At 32.6% G+C, this 15876-nt stretch overlaps 1 protein-coding gene across 2 annotated transcripts in view; it reads left to right on the top strand.

Annotated features, from left to right (window-relative positions):
* Positions 1-952: 952 nt before the first annotated feature.
* The window catches only part of LOC110095275, a 31380-nt gene continuing 16456 nt past the window's right edge, over positions 953-15876 (top strand). For both annotated transcript variants that reach the window (XM_028693524.1, XM_028693520.1), the window contains exons 1-2: positions 953-1129; positions 1233-1435. The gene's annotated coding sequence lies outside the window, so the exon portion shown is untranslated. The remainder of the gene's footprint in view (positions 1130-1232; positions 1436-15876) is intronic.

The following is a 15876-nucleotide window of genomic DNA, read 5'->3' as shown; positions in this document are numbered from 1 at the left end:
TAACATTGCTTTGGGCCCTTGATTTGGACTATTTTGGCTCGAATTGAGTCGAATTTGGTGTCATTGGGTTCGTATTTTCGAGATGTTTAGTTCGACCGTAAGTTTACTGAAATCGGAGTTTAGATGGACCCAATTTTAATTTCGAAAGTTTCAAACTTGAATTTTCCTCGAGATTCTTGCCCGATTAAAATAGTTTTTTTAAGGATGTATCAACTAGAAATCAGAAATTGGTTTAATAGTTTTGCTTAATTCTAAATCTAAACATATGTATGTTGTTTTTTATATATATAAAAAAAAAAACTATACACATGGTCATTTTTTAAAAAGTTGCCTTATGACAAACTCACGTACACAAGTATATGTGGGCTTCAAATTCAAAACATTTTAATGAACATGTCAAAGTAATTTCTTCTTTTCTTCCTGTATTGCATTATCTTTTTCATATTTTCCTAAGGTGGGACAAGTTCCTCTAGGGACTAACTATGAACAACAATGTCATCAAGATAGACAACCAGAAAGCGATCAATATAGTTCTAAGAAATTAGAAAAGAAATCACTCATCAAATTACAGAAGGTAGCCGGGTCATTTGTAAGCCCCAAATGGCATGAAAAAGGGAAATTTACATATATATCACTTTATAACATCCTATTTATATATCTAACACCTAAAATTTTAATATTATATGTATACCACTCTATATTTTTTTAATATCAAATACACCACATATATTTCTTTCCTACCATTTATATATTTTATTTCTACCATTTATATTTATTTGAAAATGAACATGAGTGGTATATATATAATATTAAAATTTTAAGTGTTAAATATGTAAATAAAGTAATATAAGATGGTATGTATGTAAATCTTAAAAAAAAAAAAAAAAAAAAAAAAAAAAAAAAAACATAAATTATGTTTTTCAAGTGTTTTTTTTTTACTTGGCTTCGTTTTCAAATTTCGCCCATGATCTGTACGACAAGGGGTTTCGGGGACTCAGGGATGAAACCCTAATCGCTTCTCTAGTACTCTCCTCTAAAATGTCTTCTTCTTCGTCTTCGGTGATACCATGGAGGTGGGTAATTGAATACCTAGCCGACGTTCCAGATGTGGGCACCTCCATCCTGAGCGGTACCGCTTTATATGAACTTTCCCTGCCTTCTGGATTTTTACATATTTTCATCTCGGTATGGAAGATTTTGTCTTGCTATGAAATTGTTCGAATTGTTTCCAGCTCTGGTCGATAGGTTTCCGGAAGTGCTGGCTAATTCTTTCGGCGCTGTAAAAGAGAGGCTTTCTCTGAGATACCTTGAAGAGGGCTCGGGTATGGCCAGCGGAGAGACGCCACCGGCTGTGGCTACCAATGCTCCTTCGACGTCGGCTTCTGCCGCGAAGATTGATGCGGCCCTAACGTGCGAGGAGGTTCTGCTGTCAAAAGTATTCCTTATCTTTTCTTCTTGGCTGTTTTTAAGTTTTAAATTTGTTTTAATAAATTTTTTGTACAAGTTAATGATTTGGTTGCTTAAAGAAGAAAATCAAGAATAGCTTAGTGTTTTAAATTTGTTTAAAGAAACTTCGTATTTTTACTTTACAAATTATTGCTTTGGTTCGTTCTTCAAAGATGGAATTCAAGTAAGGAAGTTTGGTAAACGAGTCGTTAACTGACGGCTTACCGAAGAAATTTCGGCTATTTTTGGGCCGCAATTTCTCAATGCTTCGAGTTTGTGGTTGGGAAACTGGATTTCAAATCATTTATGGGTAAACTATCTCATACACCCTCAAGCCTCAAAGGAATATTTTTTCCTTATGGTGGGAACACTTTTGTTGGTACCGGGATTGGATTATTTTCAATTATTCTGCCGCATGCAAGCCTTCATTAAATGCATTCCAGCTTTATCTTATAAGTTTGATTATTCTACTACTTAAAGAAATGGTAATGCTGTTGTAGCTTCTAGTAGTTTAATTGTAGCATTGAAGTGATTTGGCGTATGGTGTTGATTGGAGTTTATGTTGCATCTAAAGTTATCATTGTAACGACTACTGGGTAGAAGAAAAAAAGAGTCATCTCTAAGGCAGACATTATTTTAAAGAGTTGGATGGTGGATTTGGTTCATGGAAGAAGGTTAAGGTTTGTTTGTAGGCGGAGTTTGAGATTTTGGAGGTGGTGGTAGCATGTGTTGGGTTGATGATAGGGTTTTGGAGTTAGAAGTTGGGAAGGTTTTGTTATGGTTGTTGGTGGTGGGTTATGCTGGGTATGGTACATGGTTTGATATTTTGGAGGTTGAGATTGGGTAAGTTGGGGTAAGATTGGTGGTTGCAGGTTATGTTGGATTATGGGTTATGGATTTGAAATTTTGGAAGTGTAGATTGAATAGGTTGGGGTAAGATTAGTGGTGTTGGTGCATGTTGAGTTGAAGATGGGTGTTGAAGGGTGGGGTAGGTGAAACTTTTAAGATGGCCGCAAGATGTGCTAAATCTAGTGCTAAGTCATGAATGGATTATAGTATAGGTTGGGTTACCAGTTGTGTTTGTGGTGCTGGAATTTGTTGATTGGGTCATAGTTCCATCACTTTTTTATGCTTATTGGATGCTTTAACCAGTCAACCTAACTAAGGATTCTCATCAGATGCATAATCGTAGGTATATAGATGAAAAGTCTAGAATGATGTGTAATCATACAATTGTAATTGTTTATAAGACATACGTGCCACATTCCATTCTCATCTGCTGTGATACATAACTCATTTATACAATTTACATGAAATTCTCACTCAAGTAACGAAGACGAGTGTTATGATATGTAGCCCATCTAGTACATTTGTCATAGTTTACATTAGGTGCTTGAGTGGACAAGCATGCGGAGTGTCATGAGAATCATGAACATAATCACCTCATTTTGAGTAAATCTTACAATTTCAACATTCATAGTAGTAGGTAGCATGCTAAGGCCACTAGTGCAGCAGCAAGGTTTTGATGCAGTAGATTTATGCTTTGAAGCAGCTGTATGAAGAGCTAAAATCAATCAAGCAGAGATATCAATGTATACAAAAAAAAAAGTGCTTAGTTTAGAATTAATTCTAGAGCATCATGCAAGCACGGAAATCATGCAAACAACAATAGAGCTTAACCACCAGCTATGCAAGCTGAAATAAAGATAAGTTTGTAATGAAATCAATATCTTCAATCTTGGTTCAAACAGCAAATGCATTCACTTATATGGAGCTTAAGCAATCCATCTAAGCAAGATTGCAATGTTCTGGACTGAAAGTTACCTATGTTTGCAAGAAATGAATTCAGCAATTTCAATGAGTAAAAAGGAATTAAGTGAGCAAAACAAGATAGAACGCTGCAACAGATATGTAGCGATGCAGTTAGCTATAAGCTGTGGACAACAAGCATTTAATCAAATGAAGCAACATTACAGCTAGCGGTATTCTGTCTTTTATTCCTTTGACAATTAGTTGGCTTTGTTGTGCATTTGAATTGGGAAATTTAAAATTGAATTTGGTGCAATTTTAGTGGGATTTAAAAAAAAGGGATTAATTTGAATTTAAATTGTGATTAATATTGTGCCATTCTTATACACGAATCTAAATTATGATGAGTTTATAACTAATTTTGAGGCAATGTAATTTTGAACATTTGGTTTGAATGAAATTTCTCTTTTAGTTTTCAATCTTTTGAATGCTGGATGCTTAGTTCCTTCGAGCATAGTAAGTGCGACTGCATGATTTCAGGGGAAATTGTCTTTTTATGCTGGCTTGGAAATTCTCAATTGAAAATGAATTACTTGTTCATTATCTATTTCTTCTGCCTAATTTGTTAGTGTTTATTTTAGTGCTTTTGATTTTCGTAAAAATTAGATATGTCAAAAAACTTATTTTATGGAAAATAATTATTTTGCTTGTTGATTTTTTTTTTCTACAATTGTGTTGAAATTCTCAAATTTTTTTTTGTCATTCATTATCAATTGGCCTTAAAGAGAGTTACTGCTTATTTATATTTAAAGAACATGAGTTCTTAACTTGATTGGTAACTAATAATTTGTGAATCCTTAATTTTCTTTTGTATGAACGTATACTGCTTATCATATTAGTTACTTTAAAAGATTTTATCCCTAAGCTGTCGGAAGGAAGAGAACAAAAGATTATAAATGGTGGAGTTGAATTAATCTCATTTCCTTACTAATTGCTCATTACAACCTATGCTCCTTAGCTTTATAGAAGAGAGCTCCCTAATTACAATGAAATGAAGTCCAAACAACGGAAATGAAATGAGAACTGTACTCATGGAGCTAATCATAAAGAAAAGAATCATCATATCATGAGGTTCATGATCAATTTGCATCAATTTAACTAGAGGAAACAACATTTTTTGTTTTTGATTGCTTAGATACTGCAAGAAATCCCGTTGAATACCTCATTTAAATAAATTTATGGATATTATGTCATCTATTCAATTTGATTCTGAATTTTTTGCTAAAAAAGAAACTAACATGGTTTAAATAAGCAAATGAAATATAATATTACATGATACGTTCTTTTTTAGTACTAGGTCAAGGCCCATTTTTGTATTATGTTATTAGGAATTATTTATGCTAAATTTATGAAGGGTTACTTGAATATTTTTATGAGACGCTATTGTAGATTGCATGTGTATGGTAAGTAGCATCTCTACAACTATATGATTCTTTATATGTTTAAATATGTATGTATAAGAATATGTGTAATCCATTATACCTCGTCTTCTCCAATTTGTTCTTTTTAGAGACATGCTGTATTCTTGTACATATATCAGTCATGTATACCATAAATTTTCCATACTTGACAGTCTACGATAAGCAGTTTATGTTATAACAAGTGTATAATTCTATATATGTATAATTATCTGTGTAAGAATGTCTAATCCAAGTATCCTGTCTTTTCCAATTTGTTCTTTTAGGAGACCTTTTGTATCCTTGTACATATATCCATCATGTCTCATTTAAATGTATATTTTTCATGCTTTAGTTTACTATAAGCACTTTTTGTTATAAAATGCTTAATGGGTAAAGAGAGCGTGGCACCTTAGCCTCTGTATCCTGATAGCAATGCAAATTTGCCATTGTATACAATGAATACATTACAGCAACTGTATTTTGAATATTTCTTTTTCCTTGGCTATGAATTTTAAAACTTAACCCTGAGTTGACTGTCAATCATTCTCTGTCATCTAGTTGATAATGGAAGATGCCCTCAGGCATTGAGCTTATAGGTATGTTAGAGTTCCAAATATAGAATTTGTGGATTTTAAATTCCGAACATAGATTGTTTCTCTTTAAGTTAATTGTTTCTTATAATCATGGAATATTTTCCACATTTTTTCTACTTTGTTGTAGAGTGGGCCTTAATTCTAGAATTATTCATTCATATAAGCATAAAATATGTTTGTTAGGGTAAATTTATGCCAAACTTTCCTGCTAGATGCAACATTAGAATGTAATCTATATAGTCTTGTCGCTTAGTGCTGTCCAACATACCAACCATACCAACTGATGGAACCAATCAATCCTTTTATCATTAATGTTAACATTTTATTTATTTGTTTAGAATGCTCATGTCTTTCTTCTTTTGGAACTCAATTGTTATTATCCAATAACTGTAAGGGCTATTTAGTAATTGCTTTGGTCATGCCATTCTTAGGAATATTCTTTTTATCCTTCTTTGGACCTTAAGAATGAGATCAGTGATCGGTGAGATGAGATGACATCTTGTCTTGAGGACTCATAAGTAGTGTGAGATAATCAGAATCCTTCTCTATGTTATATTTCCATTTTTTTATTGCTATTCTACTCTCCGTAGACCTTAGAAACCATCAAAAACGATTTTGAAACTCTATTATTTCGATGTTAGTTCTAAAAAGTGCTTTGAGGTTGTAGGGCTGTAATTAGAACAAAAAGAGGAAATTTGAACTAGAGAAAGCTTTTGCTTTTGACTCAGTTTTAGTAGGATATCATCTCATCTCGCACTGTGAGAAGGGGAGGAGGAGATGCTGCAAGGGGAGAGTTAGCCGATAGCTTACTAGAGCTAAAAATTACTTATCTCATTCATCAATTAGGTCTAAAAGAGGATGCAATGGAAATTGCTGGCCAATAGCTTAAAAGAACATAAATCATTAATCTCATTCTTCAACTAGGTCTATAAGAGGATGTGAGATCTATTTGTAGTAATAACATGAGCTGAAAAATGCTTAACAATTCTTATACATGTTGGATTGCTACATTTGAGTCCAAAAATAATAGAAGACATAAATCCTCTAAACAATTAAAGAGAAAAACTATCTGTTTTTAAACTTCTAATTCCCAAGTGAATCCGATATTTGTTGGGATATTGATGCTGATGATAAATGGCTTGCTTAGCTCCATTACCAAGTCATGTGGATTAGTTTGTTCCTTTGTCCATTAAAAAAAAAAAAACTTTAGAGAGCAAGAGTTCACATCAATGGAAGCAAGGACTATTTATAGGAATAACATGATTTGAATAATTACATAGCTTTGTTTTGATTCAATTGTTTGAAACGAGAACTTTTAAAGAGCAATATTCTTACCTCCTGATCGGAGATTTTTCTGAAAGAATAAATCTTTTTCTAGAGTCAATTTTAGATGCTTTAAAATTCTATACATAGCCTCGATGATCGTTTATAAATTGGCTTACAATATTAGCAAGGAACCCAATATCTAGCTTAGTATGTGAAAGATATATACGTTTTCCACAAGTCCTTGAATTATTCTTTTATCAATAGGCGTCTCTTTTCTCTAGCTCTTTAAAGTTTTTGATGTAAACTCCGTTAGCATGTTACAGCCTGATATTTCACGTTCTTTTAATAGCTCTAGGACATATTTTCTTTCGTAGACTGCGGTTCCTTCTTTTGATGTAGCAACTTCTATTCCGAGGAATTTGAAGTTTCCTTGATCTTTGATTTTGAATTCATATGCATGGTTTTTTTAAGGCAAGTCACACTTCTTTTCAAAAATTTTTAGTAACAATTATATTATCAATATAAATAATTATGATAAATACTTTGAATTCATTGGATTTTTCTACAGAGCGTGTGTTCTGCTTGACATTCCTTTGGAATCTCATTACCTTTTTGAATCCTCGAACTATGTTCATTGACATTGTTTGCACATATAAAGTGATCTATTTAATTTGCACTGTTGATTATGTATTATTATTAGATTCTCAAATATAGGAATTGGCCTCATGTACACTTCTTCTTATAAGTCTCCATTTAAGAAGTAATTTCTTACGTCTAACTTGAAGAGGCCAATGAAAAATTGCAAGTTTGCAACTGAAGATAAAAAGAACTCTGGTATTGAGTTTTTCCTACAAGTGTAAAGTTCTTTTGATAGTTAATGTCATAAGATTGAGTAAAGCCTTTTGCGAATTAGACTTTATATTTGCCATATCCCTCCCTAACTCCCCACCCCCGATATTTTACATACAACTATATTTTTTCTCATAGGTAAGGTAGTAATTTTCCATGTTTGATTTTTCTCTTGGGCATGAACTTCTGTTTTGACAACTTATTTTCAGTCTAGAATTTTGTGTTTCTTAGATATTGGTGGGGATTTGTGTGGTATTAGGGCTGATAATGAAAGCTTAAAACTTTGGTGGGATTTTTTTAGGAGATGTAATTGTGAAATGGATGTTGGGTGCAAGATCTCACTCATTTTCTGAGCACAATAGGCCAATTTGTGACGTCCTTAGTTTGTTTACAAGGTCATTTTTAGAATTGATGTTACCGTAAGTAGGTTTGGATTGGATTGGTGTTTTTGTTAGGTTTGGTGTGAGTCAATCTTTTCCCTACTTAGTAGTATTTCTTCTAGTGCATGCCCATAACTCTTTATTGGAAAGCGGACTTAGTTTACTTTTAGGTAAGGATATTTTTTGGATTGTGGTAGAGAAACATTTGTACTCTTTATGATTTGGAGAGCATCCAAATAGCTCTAGGATCAAGATTTCTTAGATTACGAGATTGAATATGAAGAAATGTAGAGCATCAAAAAAATTCTTAAGAAAACACAAGTGTAGATTGAGGATATGATTATAGAATTTTTTTGTTAGGAGTTTGATAATTAATGATTCTAGAGAGCATACGATTGATTAAATAGGTAGCAATTAGAATAACATCTCCTTAAAAATATTTTGGAATATTTGTAGAGATTATGAGAAAATTGAAGTGTTGCTAGTCCTAAGCCCTGGTTGAGAATAATGGAGGGTTGCGTTAGCTGGTTGACAACTAGCATAAAACTTGTCGGATAATCATGACATGAATTTTTTAATACATTGTGTTAATGTTAGGATGTTTCCTGAAAGCGACGCTCTATATGACCTAAATACAGTGAGAAGTGTGCAAGGGCCACTGCATTAGTGCTCGAGTGTAGCGTTAAATAAGGGTTTCTACATCATGGACGAATGTGAGCAAAGAAGCTAGTCCATCAAACTAGAATTTGGTATAAATTTGGAATACATGTTCACTTACAGGCAAATTAATAAAATTAATAGATATTCTGATTCATAGGAAGATAAATATTTTATGCATTCAAGAAACTAAATGGGTTAGAGAGATGGCTAAGGAGATTGATAATTTAGGATTTAAACTTTGGTATTCAAGTATGAGTTGTACTAGAAATGATGTAGTTGTGATAATAGATAATAATTTGAAGGATACTGTAATAGAAATTAATAGAATTGAAGATAGAAGTATAGTTTTAAAGATTGTTGTTGATGCTAAGATTATTAATATTGTAAGTGCTTATGCTCCTCAAATATGTTTGAATATGCATTCAAAATTAAATTTTGAATTACTTAGAATAATTAATATAAATGATGCCTCTTGAAGAAAAAAAGTATTATTGGAGGAGATTTAAATGGATATGTTGGTAGACTAATAAAAGTTTTTAAAGGTATTCATGATAGTTATGAGTTTTGCAGCGACTAATAAAGATGATATGACCGTATTAGATTTTGCTCTAGTTTATAATTTTGTAATTAATACTCTATTTAAAAAAAGAGACGAGCATCTCATCATTTATAAGAATGGATATACTAAAACTTAGAGATTATTTTTTTATAAGAAAAATATATTGCTTAGATTGTAAAGTTATTCCGAATTTAAGTTTATGCATCCAATTTCGCTTAGTATTTTTTGACTTTAAAATGAAATAATTGTATATAAAAATAAAGTAAAATGTTGTCCTAAGATTAGATGGAGGTATTTAAAGAACACAAACAAATATATTTTTGAGCATAAGATTCAAGATCTTAAGATTTTGATTGTGCATGAGAAATATAATGTAATGTGGGAAAAAGTAGCTAGCGATATTAAGAATATTGCAAAGGATTTTCTTGGAGTATCTAAAGAAAAAGCTTCTTATAGTAAAAATAGTTAGTGATTGAATCAAAATATGTAAGAAAAGATGAAAAATAAGAAGCTTTGTTATAAAAATTGGTTTATATGTAAAAACTTAGAAATATGGGAAATATATAAAGAGGTTCGTAAGGAGTCTAAAAAGCAATATATGATGGAATGAATTTAGCTTTTAATGATTTATATAATAGATTAGATACCAAGGAGCGTAAAATATATATGTATAAGTTAGCCAACCAAATAGAGAAGAGAATTAAAGATTTAGTTCGAGTGAAATGCATTAAAAATGATGATAAAAAAGTACTTCAACTAAAAGAGAATATTCAACAATTATAGATGTGATATTTCAATAAACTTTTTAATGAAGATTGTGAGAAAACGATCATATACCAAGGAGGGCGAAAGATATATGTATAAGTTGGCCAAATAAAGTGATAGGAGAATTAAGGATTTTGTTCAAGTGAAATGTATTAAGAATGAAGATTAAAAGGTAATTTTATTAGAAGATAATATTCAACAAAGATGGATGAGATATTTGAATAAGCTTTTTAATGAAGATTGTGAGGTGCGATTGATTTTAATGACCTTAGAGCCCTAATTGAAAATAGATATTTTTGTTTTTATCATCGTATTAGTAAAACTGAAGTTAGAGAGATTTTAAAGAAAATGAAGTATGGAAGATCGGTTGGATTTGATGATATTCCAATAGAGGTGTTGATGCAGGACTAAGTATGAAATGCTTTAGTTCATTTAGATTTTGCACAACTCTTGATTAGAATAATTATAGAACAAAACTCACTGCAATTAAAATGACAAATCAAAACAAATAAAGGGGCACACCCGCTTAGGCTAAATCACGTGGCAAGAGATTTGAAACTTTCAAAATAAAATAGAAAACAATACAATGACAAGTAGTAGTTTCAAGGAAATCCCTAGTCTAACAACAAGAACTAGTAAACATAAAGGTGCACTCAAATCCTACGTTTACTAAACTTTAGCATGAGCAGTAGAGAGTTGTCCGTCGTGACTGTCATCGATTCCAAGAGAAGTTAGATTTAGGAAATATAATGAAAAGAGAAAGAGAAACCTTCGTCAAGGACTGGTGGAGATCCTCCACTCAACGCCTTCGAAGTGCTCGTCAATTGCTTCCATTAAGGTGTCCAGAATATGCTCCAAGTAGTCCTCGACGGTGTGATCAATCCTTGGATTCACGTTGAAGAAGGTGGACTGTAGGATGTCGGTGAAGCCATCCTCATCCCACGTTATTCCATATTTAGTCTCCGGATCCGCCATTCATGGGTAGTGGAAGACAAGATCCCATTAATACTTGATACGCCTCTTGAGTGGTAGCAAAGAGAAAGAAGTTTCTCTTTGCAAGAGGAGAGGAAGCAAGCTCTAAGTCCTTTTTCTAAAAATCTGAAAACAGTTTCAGATTGGAGCCAAAATCTGAGAGAAGTTTCAGATTTTCCAAATATAGGTGGTGGGGAAAGTGGAGGGAGAATTTATCCTCAATTCAATTGAAGTATTAAAGAGGGAGGACAGAGGATTGGAGAGAGAGAGGAGAGGCGGTTTAGGGGGAGAGAGGGGCCGGCGGTCTAATATGGGGAGGAGGGAATTGATTTCTTAATCAAGTACTTAGATTAGGATATAAGTTGAAGAATTAGGGGGAGCTGGAATTTTCGGCCAAATAGGGGGGAATATGATTTAGAAATGTGTCCAAGAGGAGGTTGGAGGATTAGGAAACAACTCCTAATTGACTCCTATAAGGGGGCCGGCGGCAATAGGGGCTAGGGGGGCAATTAATGGAAGGGAATCAAGGCTCCTAAAATTGGGTTCAAGATTAGGAAATATTTTTTAATGATCCTCTTGAATTTAAAATTCAAAATAGACCCTCAATCAATACTTTCCTAAAATAGAAAAGCTAATTTAGGAAAGATTTTGAAATCAAATTCAGATTTTGAATTTCAAAATTAATCCCAATTAATCTATGGCTTAATTTGGAAACACAAGAGGAGCGTGAGTGGGGGAGGGGTTTGGCCGGCGGCTATGGGGGTGGGATCGGCGGCATGGGAGGTCTTGGGTGGGGCTTTGGCCATGGGGTTGGGAGGGGAGGAAGTGGGCTCGGGTGGGGGTATTGCCGTGGGTTTGAGATGGGCAAGAGGAGCTCGGGTGTGGTGGGGGTTGGCCACCAAGCTATCTAATTCTCTCTATCAAGCTCTCTCATAAGCTCCACAGGAAATTTTTTTCATAATCATTCATTACTTCAAACATAAGATATGAGGCTATAAATAGCCAAGTATAATGGACTCAAGAAAATAAAAGACCAACTTGCCCTTTGGGCTCACATACGACAATTCCCAATAAAAGGGTACAACTGGAAAAGATAGTAACACAAATACATGACATTAAAACATAGAAAATGCATGAATAAGAAAATGCATAAATAACTCAGAAATATAAAGACTCGATCGTAGCCGTAGATCGGCGGCCACGCCTCTGCTAAACCTTCCATGTGCTGATGTCCCCATCAGGTGTGAAAGTGCTTGGGAGATGAAGGAATTTCTTGGTTCATAGAACTTTTTCAATATTATTTTGAATACTAAAATGATGCCAGATGATCAGAGGAGTGTGTGAATTATAGAAGAATTAAGTTAATGTGTCATACATTAAAACTATGAGAGAGATTTTTTGAGTATAGCTTATGATGTGATACTAATATTTCTTAAAATCAATTTGGATTCATGTCGGGCAGGTTTACTATGAAAGCTATTTATTTAGTGAGAGATTTGATGGAAAATTATAGAGAGAATAAAGAGGATCTATATATGATATTTATTAATTTAGAAAAAAAAACATGATAAAATTTTAAGAGAAGCATTGTTTAAAATTGTGCAATATGAGACTTGCCTTGTGGCCCGCCTCAACGCAATTCTAGTGAAAATGCCTAGAGCTTTTTTTATGAGGCTTGTGCCTCAGCTTGGCTTAGACCCACCATGAGACGTGCCTCGCCTCCCTAGCAACAGGCTTATGCCTCACCCTATTTATATATATTTTTATTAAAATTCAAATCATAAACTAAAGCCTCGAACAAATCACTCCTTCAAGCACCCTCGAGCCTGAACAACTTTCTCTCGACTACCTTAACCATCAGCTTGCCTCCATCACAGCAACTGCCATCATAGTCGCAACCGGGGATCATTTGAAAGCTGTACACCACCAACCCCTCTACCTCTAAAAATTTTGGAGTATTAATCTTATCTTTTTGTTGATGAAAAATATTCATGAAAGAGGAAGATGACTAAAAGAAATGAAGAAGTAGATTGGAAGGTATTGAACTCCACTAGATGATGCAAGGGAGAGACTAATTTGTTATAACAATGATTCAAATAAAGACCCTCTCAATGATAACAATGAAGATGATTTTTGAGTTGTTGCCATTTATTTTAGTTTTCTTTAGAAATTAAATATGGATGAGTAGAGAACTGAGAAAGGAATTTGGAGTTGAACTTGATGTTGTGTGATACTTTTATATAATTTCTATATTAATATTATTTTGCGCTTATAATATTTTGATTTCAATTCTATTTCATGTAATTTATCACTTGTCAGGTGCAATTTTTTTTCATATGTATGAATTTATTAATTTATAGTTTAATAGATAGTTAGCATGTTATTGTTTAACATATTATTTGCGTATTGTATAAAAATCACATTTAACATTTATTTTCACTTTACGTAATATTTTAATTTTGAGGCTTACACTTCAAAATGCCTTGCGGCTTACGTCTTGCCTCACAAACAAAAAACACCTCAATGCCCAATTGCGCAATTTTAAACCTTGAAGAGAAGTGTGCTGGAGAGTTTTAGAAATGAAAGGAGTTAATACTGCTTATATTCAAGTCATTAAGGATATGTATGCAAGAGCTGCTACTTGTGTTCAGATACAAGGTGGTTTGACCAAGTATTTTCCTATTTCAATTATATTACATAAAATATCAACATTAGACATATCTTTTTGCTTTAGTCTTGGATGTCCTTACTAGACATTTACAAGAGGATGTATCATGGAGTATGTTTTTTGCTGATATTGTTCTTCTAGTTGATAAGATTAGAGAGAGAGTTGAAGGGAAATTGGAATTATGGAGGTCAACCTTAGAGTCTACAAGTTTTTGTTTTAGTCCAAGACTAGAGAGAGTTTAAGGAAAACTTGAATTGTGGAGGTTAAACTCAAAGTCTAAAGGTTTTTGTTTGAGCATATTTAAAATCGAATACATGGAGTGTAATTTTAATATTAATAAATCTACGAGGGGATTGTGACTTTGGGCGAACAAGTTTTTGATATCCCGGGTCTATTATTCAAGATGATGGTAAAATAGATGTGGATATTATTTCTAGAATTCAAGTTGGATGGTTGAAGTGGAGGAATGCATCGGTCTTGTTTTGTGATAGAAAGTACCTCTTAAAATTAAGGGAAAATTCTATAAGATAGTGGTGCGACCTGCAATACTTTGTGGCGCAAAATGTTGGCTATTAAAAGAGAAGCATAAAATTAAGTGTTGTAGGGATGACGATGCTTATGTGGATGAGTGACTTTACTCTTAGAGATAGAATGCAAAATGAGTATATATGTTAAAAGGTTGGAGTAGCTCCAATGGTAGATAAGATTAGAGAGAGTTGACTTAGATAGTTTGGACACATAAAATGTTGGGTTTCTGATAACCTGGATAGGAGAGTAGATGTATTAGATCTTACCTATATTAAGAAAGGTAGACGTAAACCTAAAAAGACTTTGTTAGAAAACATTAGAAATGACATTTTTTATTAGATTTAAATGAGAATTTGGCTCTTAATATAGGGCATAATGGAGACGAAGGATTCATGTAGCCGCCCCTGGTAGTATGATAAAGGCTTGATGTTGTTGTTGTTATTTTTTGTAGAAAATATGTGAGATTGAGCAAGCTCTAAATATATTTATTTTTTTGCAATGTGATTTTATTGAGGACAATCATCACAAGACGTTTGATAAATAATCCCTTGAGTAAAGAGATATGCTATTGATGTGTTTTTAAATATTCTTTGGCATTATGGGTTCTTAATATTAGAGTATTTCTTTGAAATTGTTTTTGAATCATATTGCTAAATTTTTTTAATGCTTACTAACTTCTCAAATTTTTTTAGGAGAAAAAGTCAATGATAATCAGTAAATGAGAAACTAATGAGATCAATTGATATGATTGGTACTAGATGGTCCATACACATCACTATGAAATATAATGAAGAGACATTGTTTATATAATTAAGAGACATTTTTTATATGATTGTTTAGTAAATGAGTTTCTGGATTATTTTGAGTGTTGACAAATTTCACATTGAAACAGGCCAGGAGATATTTTTGAATAAAGAACTTTTTTTTTCAAGATATATAATGTTGGGATGTTCTCAATCTACATTGTCAAAGCATTACATGATTATCAGTAGTAGGAAATGAATAATGAATTAAGGAGCTACCAGCATTTAGAGTCAGGTCAGTCGAAGTTTTACTGCTTGGTAGCATGCTCAACGCTGATTATTCACTAGCACTGTCAATCATTTACCTCGAGTACAAACCCTTAAATTCACATTTTGAAAATTCAGTGATACAATATTAATCCATAATTATCTTACTGATGGAGAGTAAATTACAATCCATATTAGAAAAAAAATAAAATTGATTTTAGAATAGTTTTCTTTGTTAGTTTCAAAGTTCATGTACCCACAGAATCCATCAGCAATCATGAAGGTCCATCTTTCATTGCAAGGGTTCATTTGAGAGAATAATTCTAGATTCCTGTCCATATGATTTGAGGCACCTGAGTCTATAATCCAAATATTCAGGGTTGCTTTTCTAATTTTAAGAACAAAAGAGAGATTACCTTTATGTGATTATATTTTCACAGATCTTGTTGAAAAAAATTGAGTTTGACCCAAAAACTTTTGTATAAACTTAACTTGTTCTTTTTTGAAGAATGAGAGTTCACATGTGTTGGAATTTATCTTCTCCTTATAGTTTATTATATCACCCTTCTCTTGGTTTTAGAGGGTTACTAGTCTTCAAGTTTGCCATGAGTTGACCAAGAATTATTTGTGCGATTGAATTTTCAGCAAGGTTGTGAAAACCGGACCAGACAACGAACCGGAAGGAGAGATTCATGGTTCGACTGGTTCGACCAGTCGAACCGAGATCGAACCGGATGACGTAATAAATAATAATATTATTAAAAGTAATAAAATTTATATAATAATAATGATAATTTAATCTTAAAAATTTCATAATTCTAAGAATTTTGAGACTAAAAAATAAATAAAAATCATACATATATAATATATTACATAATTTTAAAATTAAATATAAATAATTATTATATTTATATTATATATTTAAATATAAATAATTACTAATTTTAAATTTAAATATAAACATCTTCAAT

Source organism: Dendrobium catenatum, unplaced genomic scaffold (genome assembly GCF_001605985.2).
Source record: "Dendrobium catenatum unplaced genomic scaffold, ASM160598v2 fragScaff_scaffold_40, whole genome shotgun sequence".
Classification (NCBI taxonomy): domain Eukaryota; kingdom Viridiplantae; phylum Streptophyta; class Magnoliopsida; order Asparagales; family Orchidaceae; genus Dendrobium; species Dendrobium catenatum.
The sequence above is the reverse complement of the archived record's forward strand: the minus strand, read 5'-3'. Positions and strand labels throughout refer to the sequence as shown.